The 6,519-nt window shown below is 40.0% G+C and overlaps 1 non-coding gene across 1 annotated transcript; it reads right to left on the reverse strand.

Moving 5' to 3' along the window:
* Positions 1–3,618: 3,618 nt before the first annotated feature.
* On the reverse strand, positions 3,619–3,726 carry LOC130971728 (small nucleolar RNA R71). The gene has a single exon (XR_009082940.1). It is a non-coding gene; the product is annotated as a small nucleolar RNA R71 (small nucleolar RNA).
* Positions 3,727–6,519: the final 2,793 nt, after the last annotated feature.

Genomic DNA, 6,519 nt, shown 5'->3' on the forward strand with positions numbered 1-6,519 from the left:
ATTAGTTTTTAGTTAAAATTCACTTTTCTGGACTTTACTATGAGTTTGTGCGTTTTTCTGTGATTTCAGGTATTTTCTGGCTGAAATTGAGGGATCTGAGCAAAAATCTGATCCAGAGGCTCAAAAGGACTGCAGATGCTGTTGGATTCTGACCTCCCTGCACTCGAAGTGGATTTTCTGGAGCTACAGAAGCCCAATTGGTGCGCTCTCAACGGCGTTGGAAAGTAGACATCCTGGGCTTTCCAGAAATATATAATAGTCCATACTTTGCCCAAGATTTGATGGCCCAAACCGGCGTTCAAAGTCACCCTCAGAATTCCCAGCGTTAAACGCCGGAACTGGCACCTAATCGGGAGTTAAACGCCCAAACTGGCATAAAAGCTGGAGTTAAACGCCAGGAAGAGTCTCTACACGAAAAATGCTTCATTGCTCAGCCCAAGCACACACCAAGTGGGCCCGGAAGTGGATTTTTATGTCATTTACTCATCTTTGTACACCTTAGGCTACTAGTTTCTATAAGTAGGACCTTTTACTATTGTATTTGACATCCAGGAATCTTCGGACATCTAGTTCTTAGATCATTGGAGGGCTGGCCTCACGGCCATGCCTAGACCTTGTTCTTATGTATTTTCAACGGTGGAGTTTCTACACACCATAGATTAAGGTGTGGAGCTCTGCTGTACCTCGAGTATTAATGCAATTACTATTGTTCTTCTATTCAATTCCGCTTGTTCTTTGTCCAAGATATCACTTGTTCTTCAACTTGATGAAGGTGATGATTGACACTCATCATCATTCTCACCTATGAACAAGGTGACTGACAACCATTCTTGTTCTACAAGCATCCGAGGCTCTAGTGAATATCTCTTGGATTCTTCGGAATCTTCGTGGTATAGGCAGGACCTGATGGCGGCATTCAAGAGAATCCGGAAGGTCTAAACCTTGTCTGTGGTATTCTGAGTAGGATTCAATGATTGAATGACTGTGACGTACTTCAAACCTGTAACCTACTGGGCGTTAGTGACAGACGCAAAAGAGTGATTCTATTCCGGTAGGGGAGGGAACCAAACCGGTGATTGGCAGCACTGTGACAGAGTGTGTGCATTAGCTTTCACTGCGCGGATGGGAGGTAGCTGCTGACAACAGTGAAACCCTACACGAGCTTGCCATGGAAAGGAGTAAGAAGGATTGGATGAAGACAGTAGGAAAGCAGAGAGACGGAAGGGAAGGCATCTTCATACACTTGTCTGAAGCTCTTACACCAATGATATACATAAGTATCACTATCTTTATCTTTTATGTTATTTTCGTTCATCACCATTATACATTTGAGTCTGCCTGACTGAGATTTACAAGATGACCATAGCTTGCTTCATACCACCAATCTCCGTGGGATCGACCCTTACTCACGTAAGGTATTACTTGGACGACCCAGTGCACTTGCTGGTTAGTTGTGCGAAGTTGTATTGATCACAATTTCGTGCACCAAGTTTTTGGCGCCGTTGCCGGGGATTGTTCTTGTGTATGGACAACTGACGGTTCATCTTGTTGCTTAGATTAGGTATTTTTCTTCAGAGTTCTTAAGAATGAATTCTAGTGTTTCAAGGTGATGCTCTTATCATCACCAAAGCTGATTGATTCTCATCAATTTAGCTCTTGAATGCAATGTCCTGCTGAAGCTTAGCCGGCCCTGTCTAATTCCTTTAGACTAAAGCTTTAGACTAACATTGCATGATTCTTGGAATTCTCATTAAGAATTTTGATACCTTTATTTTCCTTTTCACTTAATTTTCGAAAAAAGCACAAAAAAAAAAAAATTACAAAATCATAAAATCCAAAAATATGTCTTGTTTGAGTCTAGAGTCTCATCTTAAGTTTGGTGTCAATTGCATGTTTCTGTTCTTCTTGCATTTTTCGAATTTTTGCATGTGTCTTAATTAATCTTCAAGTTGTTCTTGATGATTTTCTTGTTTTGATCTTTGAATTCTATTGACTTGAGTGTTTTGTTGTTTCTCATATGCATTCTCATTTTGTTAGTGTCAGTAGTGTACAAACTGCTAAGTTTGGTGTCTTGCATGCATTGTTATTTGATTTTAATTGCATTTTGATTATTCCTCATTATTAAAAATCCAAAAATATTTTTAATTTGTGTCTTTTCAAGTCAATAATACAGAGAATTGAAGATTCAGAACATACTGCAGAGGAATCACACAGAAAAAGCTGGGCATTCAAAAATACCCAGTGAAGAAGACAGACTGGCGTTTAAACGCCAGCCAGGGTGCCTGGTTGGGCGTTTAACGCCCAAAAGGGTAGTAGTTTGGGCGTTAAACGCCAGAATGTGCACCATTCTGGGCGTTTAACGCCAGGATGGCAAAGGGGGAAGATTTTGTTTTCAAAATCAATTTTTTTTCAAGTTTCCAAAGTTTTTCAAAATCATATCTTTTCAATCAAATGTTTTCAAAATTAATTTCTTTCTTTTTTTAAAGATACTTACTAACAATTAATGATTTGATTGAACATTTTTTGCCTTTTCTGTTGAGGAAGGTTTTATGTTTGAATCATATCTTTTCTTGTTAGGCAAGTCATTAATTTTTAAAATCATATCTTTTTAAAATTGTTTTCAAATCATATCTTTTTAAAATTGTTTTCAAATCATATCTTTTTAAAATTGTTTTCAAATCATATCTTTTCAATCACATCTTTTTAAAACCAATCATATCTTCTTAATCACATCTTTTTCAAAATAAGTTTTCAATCAAATCTTTTTAATTTCAAAATCTTTTTCAAAAATCACTTGATTTCTTTTTCACTCTTATTTTCGAAAATCAATTAAGTGTTTTTCAAAATGTTTTCAAAATCTTTTACTTAAATTTTCGAAAATTACTTCCCTTCTTCTCACATCCTTCTACTTTTGGACTAACACTATCCCTTAATGCAAAATTCGAACTCCATCTTCTTTGATAAGTTCGAATTTTCTACTTCTGTCTTCTATTCCTCTTCTTCCTCTGACACCTCAAGGAATCTCTATACTGTGACATAGAGGATTCCATATTTTCTTGTTCTCTTCTTCTTCATATGAGCAGGAACAAAGACAAAGGCATTTTTGTTGAAGCTGACCCTGAACCTGAGAGGACCTTGAAGCGAAAGCTAAGAGAAGCTAAGGCTCAACTCTCTTTAGAGGACCTGACCGAATTCTTCAAAGAAGAAGAACACATGGCAGCCGAAAACAACAACAATGCCAACAATGCAAGGAAGGTGCTGGGTGACTTTACTGCACCTACTCCTGATTTCTATGGGAGAAGCATCTCTATCCCTGCCATTGGAGCAAACAACTTTGAGCTTAAGCCTCAATTAGTTTCTCTAATGCAACAGAATTGCAAGTTCCATGGACTTCCATTGGAAGATCCTCATCAGTTTTTAGCTGAGTTCTTGCAAATCTGTGACACAGTCAAGACTAATGGGGTTGACCCTGAGGTCTACAGACTGATGCTATTCCCTTTTGCTGTAAGAGACAGAGCTAGAATATGGTTGGACTCTCAACCTAAAGAAAGCCTGGACTCTTGGGAAAAGCTAGTCAATGCCTTCTTGGCAAAGTTCTTTCCACCTCAAAAATTGAGTAAGCTTAGAGTGGAAGTCCAAACCTTCAGATAGAAGGATGGTGAATCCCTCTATGAAGCTTGGGAAAGATACAAACAATTAATCAGAAAATGTCCCTCAGACATGCTTTCTGAATGGAGCATCATAGGTATTTTCTATGATGATCTCTCTAAACTATCCAAGATGTCTTTGGATAGCTCTGCTGGAGGATCTCTTCATCTGAGGAAGAAGCCTATGATCCTGAGAACCCTTCAATGGAAGAGGTAAATTACCAAGGAGAACCCTATGGAAACACCTATAATTCTTCATGGAGAAATCACCCAAATTTCTCATGGAAGAATCAAGAGAGACCTCAACAAGGTTTCAACAACAATAATGGTGGAAGAAATAGCCCTGGCAATAACAAGCCTTTTCCATCATCTTCTCAGCAACAGACAGAGAGTTCTAAGCAGAGTACTTCTGACTTAGCAACCATGATCTCTGATCTAATCAAAACCACTCAAAGTTTCATGACTGAAACAAGATCTTCCATTAGGAATTTGGAGGCACAAGTGGGACAGCTGAGTAAGAAAATTACTGAACTCCCTCCAAGTACTCTCCCAAGCAACACAGAAGAAAATCCAAAAGGAGAGTGCAAAGCCATAAACATGGCCGAATTTGGAGAGGAAAGAGAGGAAGTGGACGCCACTGAGGAAGGCCTCAATGGGCGTGCACTAGCCTCAACTGAGTTCCCCAATGAGGAACCATGGGAATCTGAGGCTCAAAATGAGACCATAGAGATTCCATTTACTTCTGCCATTCATGAGCTCTGATGAGTATTCTTCCTCTGAAAAGGATGAGTATGTCACTGAAGAGCAAGTTGCTAAATACCTTGGAGCAATCATGAAGCTAAATGACAAGTTATTTGGAAATGAGACTTGGGAGGATGAACCCCCTTTGCTCACCAAAGAACTGGATGACTTGTCTAGGCAGAAATTACCTCAAAAGAGACAAGATCCTGGGAAGTTTTCCATACCTTGTACCATAGGCACCATGACCTTCAAGAAGGCCTTGTGTGACTTAGGGTCAAGTGTAAACCTCATGCCCCTCTCTGTAATGGAGAAATTAGGGATTTTTGAGGTGCAAGCTGCAAGAATCTCATTAGAGATGGCAGACCCTTCCTAGCCACAGCAAAGGCTGTGATTGATGTTGATAGAGGAGAGTTGATCATTCAAGTGAATGAAGAATCCTTGGTGTTTAAGGCCCAAGGACATCCCTCTATCATCATGGAGAGGAAGCATGAAGAGCTTCTCTCAAAACAGAGCCAAGCAGAGCCCCCACAGTCAAACTTTAAGTTTGGTGTTGGGAGGCCACAACCAAACTCTAAGTTTGGTGTTGAACCCCCACATTCAAACTCTAAGTTTGGTGTTGGGAGGTTCCAACACGGTTCTGAGTATTTCTGAGGCGCCATGAGAGTCCTCTGTCAAGCTAATGACATTAAAGAAGCGCTTGTTGGGAGGCAACCCAATGTTTTATAGTTAACTATTTTCTTTTGTTATTTTATCTTTTTTGTAGGTTGATGATCATAAGAAGTCACAAAAACAATGAAAAAAAGCAAAAACAGAATGAAAAACAGGAAGAAAAACAGCACACCCTGGAGGAAGAACTCACTGGCGTTTAAACGCCAGTGAGGCTAGCAGTTGGGCGTTTAACGCCCAGTCTGGCACCATTCTGGGCGTTTAACGCCAGAAAGGGGCACCAGACTGGCGTTAAACGCCAGAAAAGGGCTAGAACCTGGCGTTAAACGCCAGAAATGGGCACCAGCCCGGCGTTTAACGCCAGAAATGGCTCAAAACGTGGATTTTGATGCCATTTGGTGCAGGGATGACTTTTCCTTGACACCTCAGGATCTGTGGACCCCACAGGATCCCCACCAACCCCACCACTCTCTCTCTTCTTCTTCACCCATTCACCAATCACCTCAACATCTCTTTCTCTTCACCACTCACATCCATCCTTCATAAACCACCACTTCTCTCCCTTTTTGGCCGAACCACAAAGCCATCTCCCTCTCCCCCATTTCTTCTTCTTCTACTCTCTTCTTTCTTCTTTTGCTCGAGGACGAGCAAACCTTTTAAGTTTGGTGTGGTAAAAGCATTGCTTTTTAACCATTTATGGCATTCAAAGCCGGTTCAACTGAGAAGGCATGACCTCAAGCCCATCACTAAGAAGAAGATGGAGCAAACAAGAGACCCCTCTCATCAAGAAATCCCTGAGATACCTCAAGGGATGCACTTTCCTCCACAAGACTACTGGGAGCAAATTAACACCTCCCTAGGAAAATTAAGTTCTAACATGGGACAACTAAGGGTGGAGCACCAAGAACATGCCATCCTCCTCCATGAAATTGGAGAAGATCAAAGGATCATGAGAGAGGAGCAACAAAGACAAGGAAGAGACATTGAGGAGCTCAAGCACTCCATAGGATCTTCAAGAGAAAGAAAGAGCCGCCATCACTAAGGTGGACCCGTTCTTTAATCTCCTTGTTCTTTATTCTTCTGTTTTTCGAATTTTAGTGCTTTATGTTTATCCATGTTTGTGTCTTATGATCATTAGTGTCTTAGTGTCTATGCCTTAAAGCTATGAATATGAATCCATCACCTTTCTTAAAAGAAAACTGTTTTTATCACAAAAGAACAAGAAGTACAGGATTTCAAATTCATCTTTAAAACTAGCTTAATTAGTTTGATGTGGTGGCAATGCTTTTGTTTTCTGAATGTATGCTTGAACAGTGCATATGTCTTTTGAATTTGTGGTTCATGAATGTTAAAATTGTTGGCTCTTGAAAGAATGATGAAAAAGGAGACATGTTACTGAGGATCTGAAAAATCATAAAAATGATTCTTGAAGCAAGAAAAAGCAGTGAATACAAAAAAAAAAGGA

This window comes from Arachis stenosperma, chromosome 3 (assembly GCF_014773155.1).
Source record: "Arachis stenosperma cultivar V10309 chromosome 3, arast.V10309.gnm1.PFL2, whole genome shotgun sequence".
Lineage (NCBI taxonomy): Eukaryota > Viridiplantae > Streptophyta > Magnoliopsida > Fabales > Fabaceae > Arachis > Arachis stenosperma.